This window comes from Apium graveolens, chromosome 7, assembly GCF_009905375.1.
Source record: "Apium graveolens cultivar Ventura chromosome 7, ASM990537v1, whole genome shotgun sequence".
Taxonomy (NCBI): Eukaryota; Viridiplantae; Streptophyta; class Magnoliopsida; order Apiales; family Apiaceae; genus Apium; species Apium graveolens.
In genome coordinates, this window is record NC_133653.1 from 207,979,975 (window position 1) to 208,006,710 (window position 26,736).

The 26,736-nt window shown below is 35.7% G+C and overlaps 1 pseudogene; it reads left to right on the top strand.

The window, feature by feature from the left end:
* Positions 1-26,736, top strand: part of LOC141674419 (serine carboxypeptidase-like 40) — a 37,661-nt pseudogene that overhangs the window by 6,939 nt on the left and 3,986 nt on the right.

The window sequence follows — 26,736 nt, forward strand, 5'->3', positions numbered from 1 at the left end:
AAGTTTTTCTTATGACTTCGTTCTCCTTTCACATGTGTGCATGTACACTGATACAAGTCTATAAACTTATGCGCGTATTTCAATTAACTTTGCAGATTGGAAATGCATTTATCAATGAGGAAACAGATAAAGTGGGAGTGTACGATTACATAGATACTGTGACTTCTCCCCAAATGCTACTTTGAAACTTGAGTGTTACGCTGCAATGAATGTATACGAGGAGGTGTCTAATATTGATCAGTTCAATATTTATGCTCCTGTTTGCACCAATCATAGTCTTACTGCAAGGCCTAATAAAATTTTGGTAACATATTCAGTTGATCTCCTGCTTTTTCTCCTGTTTAATTTGGTTCTTATGCTTCATGAACTTTCGAATTTAAAACTTTAAGGCTAGCTTAATATCAAAAAAGATAGATTAAACGATAATTTTGTTCAAAGTGTATGCAAAAATGTTACTTGAAAATGCGTTTCAAGTGAAAACTTTCTGGCGTCCCTAGCTAGTTGATAATCAGGTTGTTTCCTTTCTTTAATTATTGGGTTTTCTCCTATTTAAACTATTGCAGATTCCAAATTTGACACGGACAGAGTAATTTAATTTCGGTTTTTCTGCACTAATCACAAATTTCTATAAATTTAACTTGTTTTAATTAGTAAATACTTCTTAATAATGATGGACCCCCTGCATTTACAACAAATACACCAATCAAAACACTCCAAAATTTATAAGTTTTAGTGTTTAGTATGTGCCCATGGGCACACCTAAACAAACCCAATTAATTTTGCAACATAAGTTTATAAAGGGAACTTGACATTTGCAACGGTAAAACCATTTTTAATGGTGTTGGCTATAATCGGACCTATAGGACAATATGTAAAATTTATTGAATCTGTAATATATTACAGCATCTTCAATGCAAAAACCCCCTTAACTAAAAATATAGGTGGCATACCATAATTATCAATTATAAAATTTTTGTAAAAAAGGATACACTCCAATGATAAATTCTTGTTAGCTAAAACTATAGTCAACCTCCTAACGTTGTCCAAATAATCTCTACAAACTTGTACCCAAATGCCACATTACAAGTTACCATATCAAAATAAAATATTCCATTTATAACAATTTGAAATAATGATAACATACTATTTTTAAAATATAACTAATCATTATAGCCAACTCCATTAAACAAAAATTTCTTACAAATTCAGTAAATTTTAGATAATCAGTAATTCACACTATTTAGCCATTAGCCAACAAGCATTGAAGATGCTCTTATACTTCAATGGTATTGGCTATATTGGTTAATTATATTTTAAAAATAGTATATTATTAAAATTTTATGTTGTTATAAATAAAATATGTTACTTGAATATGGTAATAAATGCTTATAATATTTTTTACAGATTTCTTACAGGTCTGTAGTGGTTTAACAATGGTTTAACAAATATAGCCAAAATCAAGACGTTGGCCATCTATACTATACTAGCTCTATAGCCCGTGCAATGCACGGGCATGTTCTATAGTGCGTGAATTGATGTTATTTTGATTTTAATTATCGACGATATATTCATGTTGCTTCATGATGGATCGATTAACTAAATATCTTTTTTTATGGAATTGAGATCGATGTTGTATTTAACGTGTTTTTTCTCAAAATGAATTGAATATGCGGCAATGAAATCGAAAAATGGACTAAATCGGTTGAACTACCGATTTACTGTTTATCAAAGATCAAGAATTTATCGAATTGCTAAATCGAAATAATATCGAACATATTTTTTATATTCTTTTTAAAATATATAAGTAAAATAATTATATTTGAGATGTGTAAAATTGCATTTGTACATCCATACTAAGTTATAACTGAAGGAATTTACGGATGAACGGAAGCGTGAAATAACATTTATTCCGTAAAAACCATATACCGCACATATAGAAAAACGTATAAAAGGGAAAAACTGAGGAATCGTAACCATACCTTGTGAATCGAAGCTTTATAAAAATGGAGTGCTAGCAGTTGCTCCTCAGTGTGTGAAGCACTCGACCGGTATCCACCAAGAACGATCCTCTTCGATGAACCTTTTTATAAAACTAAGCTTTTATAAAAATGGAGTTTTTGGGAGAGAGAGAGAGAAGAAGAAGATGGAGGCTAGGGTTTTCACAAAACCAAAATTGTGTGTTATATTTTATGAGTCATCCATCTCATTCTATTTATAGGACTCTCCTATGGTTTTATAATATATCTTTATATATATTAACTCCCACATTTTATCTTCATAAAATGCTTTAATAATAATTAAAACTATTTTAATCATTATTTCTTTTTCTTAACTATTTAGAAAAAAAAATTATCTCTCTCATTTTTCATCAAAGAAAATATTCTTTTATGGTGTGACCCTGTAGGTTCAATATTATGCCGGTAGTAGAAATAAATAATAATAAACTATTATTAATTATTTATATGAATATTAAAATTCACTAAATATAATTAACTGATTAATTATATTTATTCTACATCGTGAGTGATGCTTCTCAACATATCGCGACTATCCGGATAATATGAATTCACTGCTTAGAATACCAAGAACCTGTTAGTGAATAGTTACCATACAATCAATTCCTTCTACCCTCCAATGTCCTGATTAAATACAAGGCATGGATCTTGTGTCAAGCCTATCTAATTTAATCATTTGCTTTCCCATTCACTATGCTCAGTTCTATGTAAATTAGAAACTCCTTTCTAATTTCATTCACTCTGGCCAGAGATTCCTGAACTAGCATAAGTGGATCAGCTTTGAACATTCTCTTCCTTCACTGGAAGGGGTAGATCCTTTATTGATCATACACTATCTTCGTGTACAAATTCCTATACCCAGTAGAGCCCTAATAATTGTCCCTAGAGACTAAGAACTAAACCAAAGCATAGTTCAGTGTACACAAGATGACTATGATGACCTCAAGTCTAAGGATACTTGTACAACTATCACTATGTGAACAACTGTTGACACGTGAGTGAACTCCATCAGTTGTTCAGCTGTGCGAGTCATGTTCAGTGAACTTATTCTATAATAAGCACCTACATACTAGCTATAGTGTCACCACACAAATATCTATGAGAACAGACATCCTTCAAAATGAAGCAAGCATAGTATGTACCGATCTTTGCGGATTATTAATTACCAGTTAGTAATCCTATGACCAGGAACTATTTAAGTTTAGAGTTATCATCTTTTAGGTCTCACTATTATGATCTCATCATAATCTATAAAAAGTTTTACTCTAAATTATGGTATATCTTATTTAAACACTTAAATAGATAGAGCCCGTAACAAAACAAGTCTTTTATTAATTATCAATGAAATCAAAACAGATTACATAAAAGTTATTTCTAAATCCTCATACGTGATTGGACTTAGGACATATCTCTTTCAATAACATTATTTTATGTGCATTATTTATTAAAATAATAAGAGTCTTAATCATCTTTACGCATCTCTCTTCTTCTTCCCTTATTTTTTCAGTTTCTATTCGGCGGTCGCCTGATTTCTTCATTTAAAATCGTCATTCTTCACCAACTCGTTGCTGAGTATATTTCTTCTTCCTTTTTTTCTCTTCATAACCTCAAATTGTGTGTATGATTCGTCAAATTTTGACCGGAAAATTGTCGATTTTGATCGAAAATGGCAAAAATGTTGTATGCTCCGATTTTGCTCTATTATATTGTTTGGTTGCATTCTAACAATTTATCGGCGAAATTGTCGGTTAGTATAACACTACAGTAATCTTATAACTCTTTTACTTATACCTCCGAAAAAACTTTAAATCGGTAAACGTAAGAAAAATGATTCACCTTACTATTGTAAAATATTAATGTAACCGTAATGAACTTGATATTTTAATATTTTATTATATATATTCAAAATCTTCAAACAAGTCTTAGTTTATATTTGATTTGACCATATAATAAGAATCTAAACTTTATTATAAACCCCCTTATTACCCACTCTTTTATTCGTATACAAAGAGAATATCTATTATATTTATTATGTTTAATACTTGTTATTCCTAGTGGACTAACAATGAGATTTACAGAAGGGGGGTTGAATGTAAATCTCAAAACTTTTTCTAGTTTTGAGCAGTTTCAAAGGCTATGTGTTTAAGACAAACAAGTGTATGAATTGCTTTAAGCTAATACAGACATATATATATTCAAACACTAATGTAAAGAACACAACAGACCTTAAAAACTTTTCTGGTGGATTGTTGTTCCACCAGAGATGGTATTTCAGAAAATCTGTGATTCAAGAAGTTGATCACAGCTGCGTCCTAGTACAAACTAGATAATTTTTCTCTTAAGATTTTTCTAAACAGCTCTGGAAAAATTCTTATCTAATTACTAGCTGCTACTTGGTTTATATATTACCAAGTATACAAGTGAAGACAAAGATAAAAAGTACAATAATAAAATAAGTTCTCCACTTGTTTCTTCTCCATTTTACTCCAGTGTATTGTTGACTATTGCCTCTTTATACTAGAGTAGAACGGCTGCTTTTTCTGATGTTCCTGAAAAAGGCTACCACATCTCAGTTGTCTCTGTCAACCCATGTGCCTCTGTTTGTAGGTACAACTACCACTTGTCAACTGCTATTTAACAGAACATCCATTGAAGCCTTCATCCGTTGATGGCTTTATCCGTTGATGTGTTAGCAGTTGAAGCTCTATCTGTTGATGCACTCATCCGTTGAAGGATGTTATCCGTTGAAGCTTTAGAGACATCTGTTGAAGCTTTGTTTCTCATCCGTTGAAGGTCTTTAAGTTATCCGTTGACACCATTTCATTTATACAAAATTACAAGGCATGAAATATTTACAATTGGCCTTCCTATCTGCATATCCTCTAGTAGTCAACATGACTTATAATTTCCCTCAACATTTAAGACTTATATCTCAAATTCAGAGACTGAAATGTGCTACAACACTAGACTTATTTCTAAGTAAAGCTACACCATCAACGGATAGCCAAAATGGTCTTATCCGTTGAGGCTACAAACACTAGATTTCTACTTAAGTGTTTTGTTAAACATATCATCAAACTAATGCACATATATTCCTAACAATCTCCCCCTATTTATGTCTATAAGAATTGTAGACATAAATTCAAGGTTAACTTGATGATAACAAAACACTTAACAAATATATGAACTGAAACTAAGTAGAAATTTAAAAGTGCTGCAAAAGTGTATGTACTAGAAGGTAATTGAAGATTTACAGTATTTCCAAGGGTGCTCCTCTAGCCTGAGCAAATCATCTTTTTCTTCTTTGTTCCCTGGTTTTCTTTTCTAGCCCTTTGTCATTTTCCTCAATTTGGAGTTGGAGTTGTCTGAAGAATTCAGCTTCATCTTCATCACTGATATCCAACTTAGATTGCATTTCTTTGAGAGTTTCATTGCTGGCAATCTTGAGTTGGTCTTCAAGTCTGAAAAATCTTCTGACTCCTTTATCATCTCTGAATTCCATCAACCAATGAGGTGATTTGTGAATTGTAGTTCCCCTTTCTTGAATGAGTAAAGTTCTGGGCAAAGCATTGGGCTCCCTCCAAGTTTTCCTTATGTTGGCAATCTTGTTGAGAATTTCAGTCTTGGCAGTCCTGGTAAAGCCAGAATCCTTTTGTATGGCTGAAAAGACTCTGATCAAGGTAGAGTAGCCTTCATTCAGAATCCTGTAGAGAGGCCATGTTCTTTCCCCAGCTCCTTTGTATCTGAACACCAATCTCTCTGGTAGCTGTCTGTAGGCAGCAATTCCCCTTACATCCTCCAGCTCATCCAGATAGAGTTCAATGTCTGAAATTTCTTTTATGTCACAGATGTGAACATAATCATCTTTAGAAATGGGTGGCTTAGGGTTAGGTTTATGTTTTTGAGTGAATTTCTTAGAGTTTAGGGGAGGTGTAGATTTGGATTTTCTTTTCTGTTTCTTTGGTAGTGGAAGAGTGGTTAAAAAGGTAAGCAAATTGATGGTGTCCCAATCAATAGGTTCCTCTTTTGGGATGATTGGTTCACCATGGATGTTTATAGTGGGATCAGCATCAAAGGGTTCAGGTATGGAAGGTAGAGATTTAGTTTCTTCAGTGTTGCCTTCACTCCTTCTATGTGCCTTGGCCTTTCTTCTGTTTCCCTTCTGCCATTCCTCTTTTTCCTCCATACTTTCACCAAATATACTCCCAAAAACCTCATCTAAGTTTGCAATCTTGTCTTCACCCCTAACTTCAATTCCTTTCTCATTTTCAACTAGACTTGACTTTAGCTTTTGTTCAAGCTTTGCTTGTGCTCTTTTGTCAGCCTTGAGTTTTTCAGCTTCTTTCTTTAACCTTTTGGTTTCTTCCCTCTTGGCTATTGAGAATTTGGGATGTCCTTGCATCGCACATATGCTCTTTCCCTCTCTAAAGATAATAGCCATGTTTCTCCTTACTGCCTCATCCATGGTCTCCTTGTGTTTTATGATGCTAGCACCCAAAACTTTGTCTTCATCAGGCTTTGGAAGAGGAAAGTCCACTTCTTCCATTTGAGCAAAGTCTAGAGGGTTCTTTGTGGAGTCCTTGCTGGATCTAGTGTTGGGCTTGAGAACCATAGGTTTTAGATTCTTGAAAGAAGTCTCTCTAACCTTATTTCTCCTTTCTGGCTTGTGCTCCATATTGATTGGTTCAACCTTTGTGCTATGTTTCACAGATATTAATTTATCTTGTGTAGAGCCAAACAACTGTTGCATCCTTTCATCAATTCTCCTCCTTTGCTCTTTCACTTGAATTTCAGCTGCTGCTAGCTGGATTAAATCAATTCCATCAGGCTTTCCTTTGATTTGAATGATTGGAGAAGTAGTGATGGCAGGAACTAGCACTTTAAATATTTGGATTTTTGTAGATGGCTCTCCTTCCCCTTCCCTTTTACTCTCCCCCTTTTTGTTATCATCAAGGAGAGGGGTCAAGCCCTGTGCTTTTGCCAGCTGCATAAGTAGATTTGTTTGAGATTGTTGGTTGTGAAGAATGGTGGCCACAGAATCTTCAATAACTTGAACTCTGTCTTCCAATTTGGCCAGCCTCTTTTCAGTATGTGATTCCATTTTCAATCTCAACAAAATGTCCTGCATTGTACCATAGGGCATGACTGAATCCAATTTTTCAGAATTGTAGGATTTCAAGTCAGCAATATCCTTTCTGAGTTCATCCACACTCAGATTCTGTCTTACTTGCTGCAACTTCATGAGATGCAGTGAGTCCAAGTGAGCTGTAAGGATAGCCTTTGTACCAGCATGAGAAGTTTTCTGAATGGCTTGTTTGATAGTACTGATTTGTTTGACTAAGGAGACATTGAATTGCCCTGTTGTAGACTCCTTTATTAAGGCCCATTCAGGTAGATTTGGAATAGAACTAGGGCCTTCATCTCCCCCTAAGTTCATGCTTCCATCAGAAGAAACAAAGTCATCATCATCAGAATTTACTCCAAATTCTTCAAATGACTCACCAGCTGTTGAAGGCATCTTGTTAATAGCAGCTTTTTCCCTTTGAAGAGATGCTGTTGTATGTACTAGATGTAGTGTCTTTTCTGCCTCCACATTGCCCTGTGCAGCCAATAATTGATAGGCTGAAACAGGATGAGTAAAAGTGTCAGCATCCAAGGAAATGTTATCAATAACAGCTTTGTAATGTTGCTGAAATTGTCTTTCCTTTTCAGCATCATTCACAATCATTGACTCACTAGCAATGGTTGGATCCATCCTTATACCTGCTGTACCTGCCTTTCTCTCATTTTCTCTATGTTCTTGCATCAGGGGCTCCCCCTGGCTCACACAACTCACTCCCTCACCTTCACCTACTAAGGTGGTACTCCTCTCACTTACTTTTGCCATGCTGGAAAAAATAGCATGCATGTTTGAGCTCTCAATCTCTCCTTTTGCCTGGGAGCAACCCAGCCTCTCACTCAAATTGTCACTCCCTTCCCTCAGTCCTAGAAGTGATTGTACAGTAATCAAGTCTTCTACACTTGGAATTATTTCAGTTGTATGTGTAGAGACTATCAACGGATGAGGAATAGCCGTTGAAGGTGAAACTGATGGTATCAACGGATAACTGCTGTTAAGCTTATCCGTTGAAGAACAACCACTTGTCAACGGATGAGTGATATCCGTTGAAGAAGGAAAAGAAGTAGAAATTGAAAGTGATATAACTGTTGAATCTGTGTAGATTGATATGAGTTTTGGTGACACAGATCCTTCAATTACATCTGAAAGAATTTGCGGGTGATCTAACAAATCATCTAAAAGATGATGATCACCTGTATTTGAGTGGGGCTCCTCCCTGAGTTGTAAAGAGGGAGAATCAGGAATTGATGGAAATAACATATCCACATCTAGAGATGGTGATGAAGTGTGTGGTGATTGATGTGTGTTAATTGTGAGAGAATGGGGTTGTGACTCCACATTTGTTGGAGCCACATCAAACTGAGTTTGAGAAGGTATAGATACAGATGGATGTATCTGTGCAGTGTGTGCACCCTGTGTAGAAGATTGGGTTCTTGCTCTCTTTCTTCTAATAAAGGCTTTTGTTGGTGAGTGTTTGGCTTTAGTGTCCCTCCCTCATTTGTTCTGTGTTCCTGGTTGGGAACTATTTTCAATAGTTACATCCTTTTGGGAGGATGCAGCTAGGGATATGCTTGTAACCCTTTCAACCACCACAGCTTTTTGAGAAACTGTGGCTTGGCTAGCTTGGGAAGCACTTATCTCTCCTTCCTTATCCTGGGGGTTTCTTTGATGTTCACCCCTCCCCTCACCACTCACACCCTGTTCACTCCCCTCAGGGTTAATGGTAGATGTTACAACTGTTGTCTTTTGAGAAACAATAGAGGTAGTTTTCTTTGCCTTTGATTTTGAAAGTTTAGTTTTGGTGACCTTGGTAGGAATCTGTTGGGGCATTGTCACAGATTCCATGGCCACACTAGAAGATAAAGAAATAGAGGGGTTGGAAGAAGTAGGAGTTGTAGAAGCAATTACCTCACTTACCTGAGGTGCATTCATGATTGGTAAATATACCAATAGCACACTGCTGTTGAGATCCATTCTCAATAAATCTGCAAGAACTCTTTTCTCTTGTGCCCAGCACTTGAGTTTATTATTCTCATTGGTTATGACCAAACCTTCAGCAACATGGTTAGCCAATAACATAAAGAATCTAGCATAATAGATGTTATTAGATCTATTAGCTTTGTTACCTAATCTAGTACCCAATTCTAGCATAACATAGTTGCTAAAATTAAAATACCTATCAGAAACAAGCATATAGAGCATATTAACAAGAGATGAAGTTATGGCATCAAAATTGCTAATTTTCCCAGAGAAAACCTTGATAAAGGCATCCCCAAGAAAACTCCATTCTTTCCTAAGGCCTTTTCTTTTAATACTCCCTAAACTAGCAGAGTTAAGAGAATAACCTATGGAATCTAACATGCTGGATACATCATTATCAGTGTGTGGTGTCATGGCATTGTTCTCAGGTAATTTAAAACATGCTAGTAAATCATCACAGTTAACACAGTGATTTTTACCTTTGAGTGTGAAGGAGATAGTCATATCTATTGAGTTGAACTCAGCAGTTGTCCAAATCTCCTCAACTACTTCACAGTAAATCGTTGGGGCTTCCAGCATTGCATAGCTAAGTTTACAGTTTTTGATGAAGTCCATCATTTTGTGATAATCGGAGTGGGCTTCATTCTTTTCTACCAAAGCTATGAAATGTTCTTCTCATAGATGAATCCAGATTGAGACATAATCTTTACTACTGGTGCCATTGTTGTGAGTAGAAATTGCAGAGAATAACTTAAAGGTTTTGCAGAGAGAAAATGGTAAAAGCTTTGAAATTTCAAGAAAGCGTAAAGTAAAAATGAAAAATCAGAAGGGCTTATATACTTTCTCAAATTAAAAAGCATAAATAAAAGATTAAACAATAAATATATGTAAGTGAATTTCAGCCGTTTAAGAATAAACTGTAAGTATTCTAAAAACTACCTTTAAAACAAATACATACAGCTGTATGTATGAGTATCAACGGTTAAGACAATAGAATCAACGGCTGTGAAACACCTGAATCGACTGATGTGATATTTCAACGGATAAAGTAAACTGTCATCCGTTGAAGAGCACTTTAGTTTTATCCGTTGACGGATAAAAATTTCCAGAAATGTATATATCTTTCAACGGATAATGAACATCCGTTGACAGAACAATTTTGACTTTCAACGGATAGGGAATATCCGTTGATGGAATAATCTGTGTTAAAAATCAAATTTGTTCTAGCAGCTAATACATTTCAGGCTTCAAATCAAATTGCAATAAGGACATGAATTTTAAGAGTAATTAAGCATACCTAGCTCACTTACCAATCTTGTGAATGTTGATTCATCAAGTGGCTTGGTAAATATGTCTGCAATTTGTTGTTCACTTGGAACAAAATGAAGTTCCACTGTACCTTTCATCACATGTTCCCTAATGAAGTGGTACTTGATATCAATGTGCTTGGTTCTTGAGTGCTGCACTGGATTTTCAGTAATGGCAATGGCACTTGTGTTGTCACAAAATATTGGAATTTTGTCAACAGTCATACCATAGTCAAATAACTGGTTCCTCATCCATAGTATTTGTGCACAGCAACTACCAGCTGCAATGTACTCAGCTTCAGCTGTTGATGTGGAAACAGAATTCTGCTTCTTGCTGAACCATGATACAAGCTTGTTCCCTAGAAATTGACAGGTGCCTGTTGTGCTTTTCCTGTCTATTTTGTAACCTGCATAATCTGCATCTGAGTAGCCAATTAGATCAAAACCAGACTCTCTAGGGTACCAAATTCCTAGATTTGGAGTCCCCTTGAGATATCTGAAAATTCTTTTAATAGCCACTAAGTGAGATTCTTTAGGGTCAGCTTGAAATCTAGCACAGAGACATGTAGAAAACATTATATCAGGTCTACTAGCAGTTAAATATAAAAGTGAGCCAATCATACCTCTATAACTTGTAATATCCACAGACTTTTCAGCCTTGTTTAATTCAAGCTTAGTGGCAGTGGCCATGGGAGTTTTTGCAGGTGAACAATCCATTAAGTCAAACTTCTTTAAAAGATCATAAATATATTTAGTTTGACTAATGAAAATTCCACCACTAACTTGTTTAACTTGTAACCCAAGAAAGTAAGTTAGCTCTCCCATCATGCTCATTTCATATTTACTTTGCATTAATTTAGCAAACTTTTTACAAAGCTTATCATCTGTAGATCCAAATATAATATCATCTACATAAATTTGTACAAGTATCTTAGAGCCATTAACATTTCTAAAGAAGAGAGTTTTGTCAACAGTACCTCTTGTGAAATGATTATCTAGAAGGAACTTTGACAAAGTCTCATACCAGGCTCTAGGTGCTTGCTTTAGTCCATAGAGTGCTTTCAACAGATAATACACATGGTCTGGAAAATTTTGATCTTCAAAACCTGGAGGTTGGCTTACATAAACTTCTTCCTCCAATTCCCCATTTAGAAATGCACTATTGACATCCATTTGATAGACTTTGAAATTGGCATTAGCTGCATAGGCTAGAAAGATTCTGATGGCTTCAAGTCTTGCAACTGGAGCAAATGTTTCATCAAAATCTATTCCCTCTTGTTGAGAATAGCCTTTAGCAACCAATCTGGCTTTATTCCTTATGACAATGCCATTTTCATCCATCTTGTTTCTGAATACCCATTTTGTGTCAATGGAACTCTTGTTCTTTGGCTTGGGTACCAGCTTCCAAACTTTGTTTCTCTCAAATTGGTTTAGCTCTTCCTGCATAGCTAATATCCAATCTGGATCCATTAAGGCTTCTTCCACTTTCTTAGATTCCTCCTGAGATAAAAAACTACTATACAGACATTCATTTTGAGTAGCTCTTCTTGTTTGCACTTTAGATGATGCATCACCAATGATCAGTTCAAAGGGATGATTCTTGGTCCATTTCCTTTGAGGTGGAAGATGTGCTCTAGATGAGGTGGCCTCAGTATTGTCGTGATGTGAGACAGAGTGTTGATCAGTTGAAACTCCCCTTGAGTTGTTGGTCCTTTGCAGGGAACTTGGAGTTCTATCAACTGATGATGTAAATCGATTATCCGTTGATGAACTATGATCAACGGATGCTTCATTATGTACTTCAACGGATGATGCACTATGTCTTTCAACGGATACTGCATTGCTTCTTTCAACGGATGCAGAATTCTGACTTTCAACGGATGCAGTATTTTGTGCATTATCCAAGGGCATATCTTGAATCCCTTTTGAAGTGTCATCTCCATCAATCTCCTCTTCACTATCATCACAATATATCTCAATGTTGTCAAATTTGAGTCTTTCATGGTGTCCCTCATCTGTTAGTCCATCAATCTTTTTATCATCAAACACAACATGCACAGATTCCATAACAATGTTGGTTCTTAGATTGTAGACCCTATAAGATTTTCCAGCTGAGTAATCAACAAATATCCCTTCATCAGCCTTTGCATCAAACTTCCCTTTATGGTCATTTTGATTTCTCAGTATAAAACATTTACATCCAAAGACATGAAGAAAGTTTAGAGTTGGTTTTCTTCTCTTGAACAACTGATAAGGAGTCATGCCTTTAGCTTGATTGATCAAAGAAATATTCTGAGTGTAGCAGGCACAATTAACAGCTTCAGCCCATAAATATGTTGGTAACTTTGATTCTTCAAGCATTGTTCTGGCAGCCTCAATTAAAGACCTGTTCTTTCTTTCAACTACCCCATTTTGCTGAGGTGTTCTTGGAGCTGAGAACTCATGCATGATTCCATTTTCTTCACAGAACAGCCTCACTGTCAAATTCTTGAACTCAGTTCCATTGTCACTCCTGATATTCCTAACCTTCAAGTCAGGATGATTATTGACTTGCCTGATGTGATTGATAATGATTTCACTTGCTTCATCCTTTGATCCAAGAAAATAGACCCATGAAAACTTTGAGAAATCATCTACAATCACCAAGCAATATCTTTTTCTTGCAATTGACAATACATTGACTGGTCCAAACAAATCCATATGTAGCAGCTGTAATGGTTCATCAATTGTTGTTTCAAGCTTCTTTTTGAATGATGCTTTCCTTTGTTTGCCTTTCTGACAAGCATCACACAAACCATCCCTTGAGAATTCAACAAGAGGAATTCCTCTGACTAAGTCCTTTTTCACTAGATCATTCATTGTCTTGAAATTCAAATGGGATAGCTTCTTGTGCCATAGCCAACTTTCAACTGAACTTGCTTTGCTGAAGAGACAAGTAATAGATTCTGCATCTGTAGAGTTGAAGTCAGCTAAGTACACATTTCCTTTTCTAACTCCAGTTAGAACCACTTTGTTGTCTTTCTTACTGGTGACAACACAGGCTTCTGAATTGAAGGAAATTGTATTCCCTCTATCACATAGTTGACTGATGCTTAGTAAGTTGTGCTTGAGACCATCAACTAATGCAACTTCATCAATTATGACATTCCTTGTTGAAATCAAGCCATATCCCATAGTAAACCCTTTGCTGTCATCTCCAAAGGTTATGCTAGGGCCAGCTCTCTCCTTAAACTCTGTGAGCAGGGAGAAATCTCCTGTCATGTGTCTTGAATAGCCACTGTCCAAGTACCATAGAATTCTTCTTTTTCCCTGCACACCATAAAATCAATCAAGTTGATTTTGGTACCCAAGTTTCCTTGGGTCCATTCTTGTTAGCCTTTCTCCTAGACTTCATTCCTCCTGCATCTTTAGACTTAGGTAACTTTGAGTCAACCTTGATCTTAGATGTAGTTGGTTGAGGTGTAGGGTTAGTCACAAAATCATTTAGCATATTTGGAATTTGATAAGGCATGGATTGTTCAAGCATGTTATTCCATATTGGCATATTGTATGGCATTTGAGGCATACTAAATGCAGCAAGATAAGGATTGTTAAAATATGGCATGTTTGCAAAATGTGCATAAGGATTTTGTTGAGACATAACAGGCATAGCATGCAGAGGTGATGCAGACATATTAGGCATGGAAGAGGGTACAGGAATGGGAGTTTTCTTAATAGATTTGCAATTAGCAGATAGATGATTAACACTACTACAATGCACACAGCTTTTTCTAGGAGCATACTTATCAGGTGTGTAATTGTTATGTTTGTTAACCCCTACCTTCCCATTTCTATTAGATTTCCTTTTAGTTTCCTTTTTATCCTCAACCACTTTGAGCCTATTCTTTAACTGTTCTAAGGTCATGTGCCCTATATTCACCTTACTGACATCTTTGGATGTGCTTGCTTCTCCTTTGACAAAGTTCTTGGAAGTTGAACCAAACTTTTTGTTGAGTTTCTTTAGATTTTCACTTTTAGAAACATCTGCCTGTTTTAATTGAGGAACCTTCAACGGATGCTCCTTTTCTTCCTACAACGGATAACTTTCATCATCCGTTGATTCCACATCCGTTGACAGCCCATCAATTAATTCCATTTTCTTTTTATTTTTATCCCAGGCAGTCTCACAGAATGATTCAATTCCTTGGACCTTGGCAATTTGAGCACTAACATCCCTAGATGTCTTCCAGGCTTTAATCACCTCTTGCTCTCTCTCTAATTGATTAGAAAGTATTTCTACTTTCTTAACAGATTCAGCTAGTTCATTTTCAACAGATATACAATGTAGCTTAGTTTTTTCTAGGTCAATCAACTTATCTTCTAACACAGCATTTCTATCACTTAAAAACAAATTGTTCTCTTTAATCCTACTATTTTCTTTAGCAAGAGATTTAAGAGACACACGCAAATGATACAGTTCAGTAGACATGTCATTAAAAGTATCATTGCACTCTTCTTTAGTAAGCTGCGTTAAATCAGTAGTGATTACCTGGTTGCTTGATGAACTAACTTCATTTTCCTCAGAATCAGCCATGAGAGCCAAGTTGACATATTCCACATCTTCATCCTCTTCTTCTCCATCAACTGCCCAGTCTTTTTCTTGAGTAATGAAAGCCCTCTCCTTTTGCTTGAGCAGATCAAAATATTTCTTTTTGTAATCTACTTGGTCAAATTTCTTCTTTTCAGAAGTTGGCTTTCTGCACTCACTTGCAAAGTGTCCACTTATACCACAATTGAAACACTTGAACTTGGATTTGTCCACCATGTTCTTATGAGGTTTAGTGGCTCTAGTGTTTTTTCTAAATTTCATCTTTGCAAATCTTCTGGACAGAAATGCAAGATGCTCATCAATACCATCAGAGTCATCTTGGTTGGAGTTGTCTTCATTCTCAGCAACTTGCTCCTTACCCTTGCTTGATTCTGATTTGCTTGTGCCATCTTTGGAGTTTAATGTAGATCTCACAGTTTCTTGTCTGCATTCTTTCTCATTTTCAGCTACCAAGGCAACTGAACCTCCTTTCTTTCTTCCCTTCTCCAATACCTCATCCTGTTCCAGCTCTAGTTCATAAGTCTTCAAGATTCCATATAATCTTTCAAGAGTGAAGTCCTTATAATCTTGAGAGTTTCTCAAGGAGACAGTCATGGGTTTCCATTCCTTTGGCAAGGATCTTAAAAATTTAAGATTTGAATCCTTCACCTGGTACACTCTACCATACAGCTTCAGTCCATTCAACAGCTTTTGGAATCTATTGAATGTGTCATTTAAAGATTCATTTTCTTCAAAATGAAAATACTCATACTGTTGAATGAGAAGCTGCATTTTGTTTTCTTTTACTTGTTCTGTACCTTCACACAGTAGCTGAACTATGTCCCAAACCTCTTTGGCAGTTGTGCAATTTATCACATTATCGAACATATCCTTGTCAAGACCATTAAACAAAATGTTCATAGCCTTCTTATCCTTGTGGACTTCTTCTGTGTCTTCCATTGTCCATTCTGCTCTAGGTTTTGGAATGGATTGACCAACAGCAATTGTGGCTGTAGCAACTGTGGCTACTTTGTGGGGAATGTGAGGACCATTCTCAATGCAGTTTACATAACCTTCATCTTGGGAGAGTAGATGAAGGTGCATTTTCACCTTCCAATGGTGATAACTGTCTTTGTCAAGAACTGGGATTTTTACTCCAATATCCTTCTTACTCATCTTTGTTAGTTTCCAAGATCTTTAAACTCTTTGTGTGTCAAGAGCTTGCTCTGATACCAATTGTTATTCCTAGTGGACTAACAATGAGATTTACAGAAGGGGGGTTGAATGTAAATCTCAAAACTTTTTCTAGTTTTGAGCAGTTTCAAAGGCTATGTGTTTAAGACAAATAAGTGTATGAATTGCTTTAAGCTAATACAGACAGATATATATTCAAACACTAATGTAAAGAACACAACAGACCTTAAAAACTTTTCTGGTGGATTGTTGTTCCACCAGAGATGGTATTTCAGAAAATCTGTGATTCAAGAAGTTGATCACAGCTGCGTCCTAGTACAAACTAGATAATTTTTCTCTCAAGATTTTTCTAAACAGCTCTGGAAAAATTCTTATCTAATTACTAGCTGCTACTTGGTTTATATATTACCAAGTTTACAAGTGAAGACAAAGATAAAAAGTACAATAATAAAATAAGTTCTCCACTTGTTTCTTCTCCATTTTACTCCAGTATATTGTTGACTATTGCCTCTTTATACTAGAGTAGAACGGCTGCTTTTTCTGATGTTCCTGAAATAGGCTACCACATCTCAGTTGTCTCTGTCAACCCATGTGCCTCTGTTTGTAGGTACAACTACCACTTGTCAACTGCTATTTAACAGAACATCCGTGGAAGCCTTCATCCGTTGATGGCTTTATCCGTTGATGTGTTAGCAGTTGAAGCTCTATCCGTTGATGCACTCATCCGTTGAAGGATGTTATCCGTTGAAGCTTTAGAGACATCCGTTGAAGCTTTGTTTCTCATCCGTTGAGGGTCTTTAAGTTATCCGTTGACACCATTTCATTTATACAAAATTACAAGGCATGAAATATTTACAATTGGCCTTCCTATCTGCATATCCTCTAGTAGTCAACATGACTTATAATTTCCCTCAACATTTAAGAATTATATCTCAAATTCAGAGACTGAAATGTGCTACAACACTAGACTTATTTCTAAGTAAAGCTACACCATCAACGGATAGCCAAAATGGTCTTATCCGTTGAGGCTACAAACACTAGATTTCTACTTAAGTGTTTTGTTAAACATATCATCAAACTAATGCACATATATTCCTAACAATACTTGATACACTAACATTGTCATTTTCAGATTAGCCAACATATTAAATTTATTTGCTGAAAATAAATTTATTTTATATAAATTTTTTCAAAAAAAATAAGAATTTAGTATATATACAGGCAAATATTATTAAATTTTAGATATCTAATTATAGGTTGTTAATATTCAATGATAAATGGTAACATATATAAAATTATTAATACTAATGAGTTAGGTGTAATCAATATATGTTATTCAATATGGAATTTTTTATATTTATTAGTAAGGAGTAATAATGACTTAAGTGTAATTAATACATGGTATTAAATTTGACAATTATTTGTATTTATTATTAAGGGGTAAATTAGTAATTTGGAATAAATTATCTCACCTGTAATATCCGAGATATGTCGTGTAATTATTTTTGCTAATAAATAATTATTACATGTGTTCAGTATTTATTCCGTGAATTATTCGTTAAGTGTTAAATTTGTTTGGATGTTTAAAAATATTATTAATTGAGTAATTTTAATTTTTATATGTCCAAAATAAAATATAGATAATTGTCATATCTTCCTAATTATTTTTATGTTGATTTATAAATTTATAGGAATCATATAAATTGCGTAAAATCTTTTTCCGGGTATTTAAAATCTATTTTATAAAAAGAGGAACCAACCGACGTCATCCGTGGTGAAACTCTTCCGAGAACTCCTTCCTAACCTAATTGTAATATTCTGAGCATATTCCATGTTTCGACTTTTTCGATCCGGCATACGGTTTGTCCTGCGCGGGTCCCGGCGCAACATTTTCGATATAATATTCGTTTCGGTTAATCAATAAAACTCGTATTTTCGATAAAAGGGAGCTTTTTATTAAACTATCCCAATTATCACCTCGTAGTACGTGTAACCAGGCGCTGAGACCAAGACCGCAGTAAAATTGTACTGATTTGGATAATTATCCCGAAAAAACCGATACCGTTTGGATCAGTTTTACAAATAAACGTACCGTTTTATATCCGGAATGATCCAACGGGATACTAATTTTCCGTAATTATAAATAGCCTTTTACCGTATTTTATTTCGTATCAAAAATTATTTGCAGTCAGTAATTATATAAATTTCCAGAGAAAATTCATATATTCATAAATCTTTCTGAGAATCAAACCAACAATCGGAAGTGTTACCGGAGTCCGTTTGAAAAGCTCGAGTACTCAATCCAAAGGTCTTGAGGTGTTCTATCAGATTTTGTGTTCCAAATCACTGCAGAAATCAAGGTTTATTTTCTGAAAAATTATTTATTTTCGAATTAATTTCATTAAAAATATGAATTTTTGTTCGGGTGATTGTTTGTATGATTTGATACTTGCATGCTGTAGAGCTTGTTTTCCTGATGATTTTCATATGTCATACGACTGATTTGGAGTTCAATAACATGTTCAAAATTGAGTTTAATTCTCGAATTTTAAAATTAGGGTTTATAACCCGTATGAATGTTCTTAATTGAATTTGGGGGTTTCTTATTTCGGGATAGATAGATGTTGTGGTATAGTGGGTTGTATTCTCTGTGAAATTTGCAATCTATTCGTACCAGTTTCACAAATCGACGAGGTCTGTAGAGAAGGGAGTTGTCATTTGAAGTTTACGTCGAACTCGCCGGAAACCAGCGAACTTCTCGGCCAAATTCCAGCCAACTCAGGGATTGTTAGGTCGATTTGATGGCATAGTTGTGTTCCTGATGAATTGTAGATGTGATCTGGAGGTGGTGATGGCCTGAGCATCCCTGGATCCTCTTCTCCGGCAAGACAGGGCATTTTCCGGCGACCCCCCTGTAAAATTACAGTTTAGTACCTGAATTATTGGGGAAGAAACAGTTAGGTCCCTGAACTTTCCAGAATTTGCAAAAATAGGATTCCTATTTTAAAATTATTCAAAAATCATATTTCCTATTATTTTTATTATAAAAATTCGATTTTAATTTCTGAAAATTCCAAAAATTATTATTTTAATTCCGAAAATTATTTTTAATTCAAAAATAAATCTAAATTAATTAGTTAATTAATTTCAGTTAATTTTTAATTGATTAATTGGTCAATTAATTCAAAAATTAATTGATTAATTGATTTAATTAATTATTAATTGATTTTAATTACTTATTTAATTAGATTTAATTATTTAAAAATGATTTAAAAATTCCGAAAAATAGTTTCGAGTTTTAAAATATTATTTTAAATTGTTTCCAAGGCTCGATAATTATTATAAAATTATTTCGAAGTCAGAATTGAAAAACCGAACTCTGTTTATTATTCCGAGAATGATCCAACGACCTGTTTTAATTCCGAAAAATGTTTTAAAAATCATTTTAAATATCCAAAAGCCTGTTTATGACCCGAGACTTCTTTATAAATGATATATCATTGATTATGTGATGTGTTATGTGTTATATGTGACTTGTTGGTTAACTGTCGGTCTATATATTCGATGTTTACTTGTTAATTGCGTAACTTTCAATCCGTTAATCGGATTCGGGTGAAACGAAGGGTAGATAGAAGTATATGTCGAATAAAATCGTATAAGTTGAATATCGATAGATGCTTATGATATGTGAGCATAAGAGGCAAGGTGTAGGAAAGGGAAACAGGTAGTCAAGGAGTAAGACAGTGGTGATTGAAAGCGATTGCAGTGTAGTAAGCTAGTACCAGGGAAGTGTTCTGAACTTTCTCGAGATATCGTAGTGATTGATAGTCCTGTTTTATATTGCAAGTGCCTTGAAGCACTGAACCCTAAATCCTGATTCCAGTTATTGATCTTGAGCCGTAAACCTTATTCTTTCTAAACCATTGATTGTTGTGCACCCAGATACGATACTGCTTCACAAATACATACAAACTAAATATCAAACACTGAACCAGATTGCTTACACACTCAAACCATTTTATCCTATACTTTGGAAGGCCAAATCCTTGAAACATTATTTCCCTTGCTATCCAATTCTTTCATTACCTAGCATCCATTCTTTGAAACTGCCATATTGATCCCTATGCAGATTGAAACCATTTTCATTATTAAATGTCCAATGTTGTTAATGATGCTGTTTATTGATGCTGTTTATTGTTTATTACTGCTTATTCTGTTATTATGTTAGAATTGGATTGTTTTTATAAAATTGTGGACCAGATTCGTGGTCAGACCATATAATGGTCAAGTTAGGCCAATGTGTGCCTTGGATCCAGTAGTTAGAGCAGTGTTGTGTGCTTTGCTCGGGGTTAGTGCGTGACTGATCAGCAGCCTAACCTTGGTTTTTAAAATGAAAATATAATATCCAATTCTAAATTATAATCCATTGTTCACTTGATCTCATAACCATATTTACCTGATAATCATTATTCTCAGTTTTGTCATTGTGACTTGCTGAGCTAGTTAGCTCATTTGTGCGATGTTGTTTATGTTCTTTTCCAGTTAAGAAGGAATCGGTTGGTACCGAGGATCCCCAGTCCAGCGCGAGAGTTAGGGGTTCAGGTTGATCGAGTTGAGCTAGTAGGCTTCTTTTGGAATAATTTAAGTTTGTAAAAGTTTGTAATAATGTTTAATACTCAGTTCTGAGTTTGGATAGTTGGGATTTGAACGGTTTGTAATATAAGTATGTGTTTGGCTTGTGTGCATACTTTAACCTGTTACGGTCCGTGGTAGTTGGTAAGTAGGGTCACTGCATATTATTATTATCTTTATCATTGTTATAAGCAGGTTATTAATAAGGTGTGTGTGTGGACCCCAAAATTCTGACTCGGGTTTGGAGGGCGTCACATCACCCAACCCCCTATTTGCTCTAATATATATAATAGATTATTATAAGCAAAACATAGTTTCACTTGGTCGGTTGGTTAATGTCTTCCTAAAAAAAATCTTAAACTTTCCTTTTTTAATAAAAAAAACTGCACTCAAACACCAACTACCGTAGACTTTCGATCCAAACACTAACTCCTGTAGTATATAATTCCTGTAATTTAAAAAGAAAAACTACACAAAATAAAAAGAGCAGATAAAACAAAGGCATCCCCGTTACAACACGGAAGCTCAAGACTCATGTACTCTTACATACATGATTTACCAGCTAACTTCTAGGATGAGCACAAATAATATAAGAAGAAGTAAATTTAAAAATAAATTTTGTACATTAAAATCTTAATTACAAAATAAAAGGTTTAAATATAAATATTAAAATATGAGTAATGTTCAACAATTTTTTAATATTTCGGTTTCAATAATACTACTAGTTTAAAATTTATGCAATGCACGAATTTTATTTAATTTTATATCTTTTTTAAATTTAATTTATATTTAATAATGTAGCATTAATTTGAATTATATTGATAGTGGGTTTCAGTTGAAAAATGTAATATATCTATACTATATTATACTATTATAAGCGAATTATAGGTTGGTTTGGAGTTTGATTAACAGATTTCTAAAAATATGGTAACACCTTCCAAAACAAAGTTTCCGCTGGATAACACCTTCCTAAAAATATTTGTTAACATCTTACAAAACAAAATTTGAAAAAAATATAATTTTATAAAATAAATTGACCCATATATCTAATATAAAGGCAAACTCTATGAATTATTATCCGATTTAATTTCTAATTCCACTCAACTTCTTTCTTACTTCTTTTATAGAAAAACAAACACTTCCAAAATTAATTTTAGTGATTCAAATAATAATATAACAAAATAAATAATAAATCAAGAATAAAATAATATTGAAAAATAATACCAAATCATCCATGTATATTTATACCATACTATACTATTATAATCGAAAAATTATGATAACACCTTCCAAACTAAAATTTAAACAAATATAGTTTTATTAAAAAAATTAAATCATGTATCTAATATAACTACAAATTTTATGAAATATTATTCAACTTAATTTCTAATCGCACTCAATTTCTTTCTTATTTATTTTGAATGGAACTAAACACTTCCAAAATTAATTTTAATAATTCAAATAATAATATAACAAATAAATAAATAAATCAAGAAAAAATTAAAAAAATAATATTAAAAAAAAACAAATCACCCGCATACTCACCACTGCTACTCCTAACGCTCTACACGTGCAGCAAAGCAACCTCTATAGGTTGTAGATTGTAGTAAGATAACTTTTTAAAATTTTAACTATTTAAATTTTAAATCATTCAATAATATAATACATAAAAAATAATACCTAAATATTATATTAAAAAAAAACATGGTTTCGTTTTTGGTTAACACTGATAGTCCATATAACTCCTGGGAGGACTACTCCCAGGCTTTCAACTCCGTACAGCTCCTGGGAGGCCTACTCCTAAACTCCTAGCTCCTAGCTCCATACAACTCCTGGGATGCCTACTCTTATGCTCATAACTCCACTCAGCTCCTGGGAGGACTAGTCCTGACCTCCCAACTCAGTCTAGTCCTAACACTACAGTCCTAACTAGTCCAGTCCCGCGACCCCAACCTTGAGTAATCCCAGCACGTGAGACGCTGACCCGAGCACATGATGGAAGTAACTGTCACGCGTCAATCATGGGAATAATCAAGGCACGTGTCAGAGGATCCTCAAAACATTCCTCGGCCAGTCCCGCACTGACACATGTAAAGCATCCACTCCCGCCAGGTGTCCTCCGCTCTCAGAATCAATGGCTACGATTCAAAGGTACCAACCCTAAAACCCTATCCTTGGGCTATAAATAGCCCAAGAATGTGAGGTTTTGGGGTTAATCATTCTTTCACACTCATATACACACACAGCCACCGTACATTCATATTCATCCTCATCTTCCCAAAAAGCTAGTTCTTACTCTCACGCCGGAGGCGCCGCGGGACTCCAACCCCCCTTCCGGTGTTGTTTTGTAGGAACCCAACCACAGCTATACCTCTACAGCAGCGAAAGATCCAGGACGGCGTCGAAGGAGCAGCCCCGCCACCAGGAGTTATCATTTGGCGCTAGAAGGAGGGGTCTCCATCCTTGGGTCTTGGTGCCCCTGGATTCACCTTCATCAACAACTCTTCAAAGAGTCCATTTATTCAAACTTGTAAGAACTCAAGCAACCAACCCTTTCCGTAAGCATGAATGTTGTTTATGTCGGCCACGTTTGTATGCGCTCGTTACTTTAGGCCACGTTTGTGTGAGCCCGTTTTGTTGATTAAGCCACGTTCGTGTGAGCTATCGTTAGTTTTAATCGTTATTGTTCTAGTTTGAATATAACTTTGCGTTGTACTTCATCGTTGAATAGTCCCATAAAATCGTTTGAACTGCTCCCAGGAAGCTATTTGTTAGTATTTGTTGTTATTTTGGGTAGTTTCTGCAAATTTCATAAAGCAACCTTAGACCGATATTCCCTGTGCCATATTGTTGTTGTTTGTTGTTGGTATTGCTGAGAAATGCCAAGACCAGGAAAGAATACCTCTAGGAGGCTATCTGCTAGTGCTCAGGTCCAGGAGCCGGACCATTCCCAGGCTCTTGACCCAGGAGCCGAGAGAGAAACATTCCAGGAGCAACCACTACACACTCCCGTAATGGAGAGAATTGTAAACACAAGGGATGCCAGGACCCTCATAGAGCTCAATCAGTACAAGTACACAAATGTCCCGGTAGCCGAAGGGCACATGGCTAACCTCACAAGTGATGAACTAGCAGAAGCAATCAGACTATACAGACAGGAGCAGACCCGCCTCCAAGAAGAGGCAGAACTAGAGGAGGAGCCAGAGGAATCCGGGGACTCCCAGCAATCAAAGAGGTCTGTGTTCGACCGCATTGGAGCCAAGGGGAAGAAAAGCAAAAAAGATCAAGGCAAAAAAGAAGCAGAAGCTGCTAAACAGAGAAAGTTGGAAGAAGTCCGGGAGCAAATCAGGAAAGAAGAAGAAGCAAAGCTCGAGCTAAAGATCCAAAAGAGAATACAATTAGAAGAAGAGAAGCTGTTGACCAAGTCTAGGAGCAAAAGAACCCGGAGAGACCCTACTCCGGAGCTGATTTCTGATGATGAAGAAGAAGAGAAGCAGAAGGACCTAAAAGACATGATCTATGAATTACAGAGGAAGATGGACAGAGAATCAGGAGTGGAGATTGGAGAAACACTAACTCCTTTCAGCCACTCCTTAGAAGCTATCCCCCGGCAGCGGAACTTGAAGCATTACAACTTTGACTCCTTTGATGGTCTGGGAGACCCGGAGGAGCACTTGAACTACTTTGAGCAGATAGCGCAGATATACTACTATAATGACTTGACGAAATCAAGGTTCTTCGCTTCAACCCTTAAGGGAGGGGCCCAGAGATGGTTCAGCAGAATCCCCTCCCGCAGCATCCACCCCTGGAAGGAATTTCGAGCCTCTTTCCTTAGGAGATTTCGGGCGAACAAAACGCACGAAATGCACATGTGTCACCTGGAGACGATCCGGCAGCATGACAATGAGTCCCTCTCTGCATACATGCGCCGGTTCCAGGAAGCAATCAATAAAGTTTCAAATCTGGATGAAAGGGAAGCTTTAAGCATCTTTAGAAGAAACCTGGACCCAGAGCACAACGAAAGGTATATTGTGGAGCTGATCAATAAAGAGCCGCAAAGTCTGGCAGCAGCTTATTCCATGGCTGCCAGATTCATTAAGGAAACAGATGTGCTCCAGGCAATGAGAATGACCCGGAATGGAGGGTCTAGGAGTAAAAACACTGATGACCGACCGAAAGGGGGTTACCATCAGGACAAGAAATTCAAGCAAAGCAACCAAAGCCAAGAAAGACAAGCAAACCCGGTTTTCCAAAGACTTGGTCCTAAGCAGGAGTCAAACAGCGACCCAGGACCCATGAAGCAATCTCGGGAGCCGAAGCAGGAGCCGGACTGGACTCCTCTCAACATGACCCGGGAGGAAATCTTGAAAGAAGTCAAAGACAAGCCTTTCTATTATCCTCCGAAGCCAATGCAAACTCCTCCGGAGAGCAGGCCCTACAATAGGCAGTGTGATTATCACGAGACCCATGGCCACAAGACCGAGAATTGCTTATCACTCAAGTACTTCATTGAGGACCAAGTGAAAAAGGGAAATATGAACAAGTACTTAGTTCGGGACAACAGCAGAGGGGAAGCGCAGAAGAAAGGAAAGAATGTAGTCAATGTGGTCCTAGGCGGAACATACTCCCCACCCCGGAACCCGGACTTCGACGAAGAAGTACTTTCAATCCAATCACTCCCAGACCTGGTGATATCCTTCAGCAGCAAGGACTATGAAGGAGTCAACCCTCATCACAATACAGCTTTGGTTATCACTCTAGACATTTTCGATAATGAAGTAAGAAGAATGCTCATAGACAATGGCTCTTCAGTAAATATCCTCTTCAAGCACACAGTGGATAGAATGCAGTTAGGGAGCGTCCGCTTAAATGAATGTCGAGAAGACCCACTCTATGGCTTCGGCCACAACTTAGTCCCGATCAAAGGAACTTTGTATCTGCCAGTCATCTTTGGATCTGCTCCTAACCAAGTGACTCATGTCATCAAGTTTTATGTGATCAACGCTCCTTCCTCATACAACGGAATTATTGGCAGATCAGCTCTAACCATGATGCAAGCAATAACTTCAATCTCCCATCTCAAGATTAAGTTCCCAACCCCGACGGGAGTCGGGGAGATTAAAGGAGATTACGGAGTTGCTGAAACATGCTACAACCAGGGGTTAGTTATGGCAGAAACCCATCAAGATAACAAGAGGAAGGCTACGGTATGTTAAAACCATGCAATATAAAATTTTAACAAATATAATTTAATCAAAAAAATTAATTTCATGTATCTCATATAACAACAAACTTTATTAATAACTACAAACTCAGTTAATTATTATTCAACTTAACTTCTTATTGTACTCAACTTCAATCTTACTCTTTTTGTAGGAATTGTCGAAAATAATTTTAGCAATTCAAATTATAATATAACAAAATAATTAATAAATGAAGAGAATATTAAAAAAACAAATTATTCACAAACACCACTGCTATTCAAGAATCCCACTTTACTATATTATTATAAGGGAACTATGGTTTGATTGGTTAACACCTTCCAAAAAAATATGTTAACATATTCCAAAACAAAATTTAAAAATATATAATTTAATTAAAAAAATTAAATCATGTATTTAATATTACTACAAACTCAATGAATTAGTATTCAACTCAATTTCTAATGACACTCTAACTTCTTTTTACCTCTTTTGTAAAGAAACAAACAGTTCCAAAATTAATTTTAGAAATTCAAATTATAATATAACAAAATAGTTAATAAATCAACAAAAAATTAAAAAATAATATTAACAAAAATAATACAAAATATGGGGGGTGAAAAACCAAAATACCCACCATTTGGGGAAAAATGTCCAAAATGCCAATTAACGGTATTGTACGCCCAAAATACCTGCTGAATACGCATGTGAGGAATGCGTA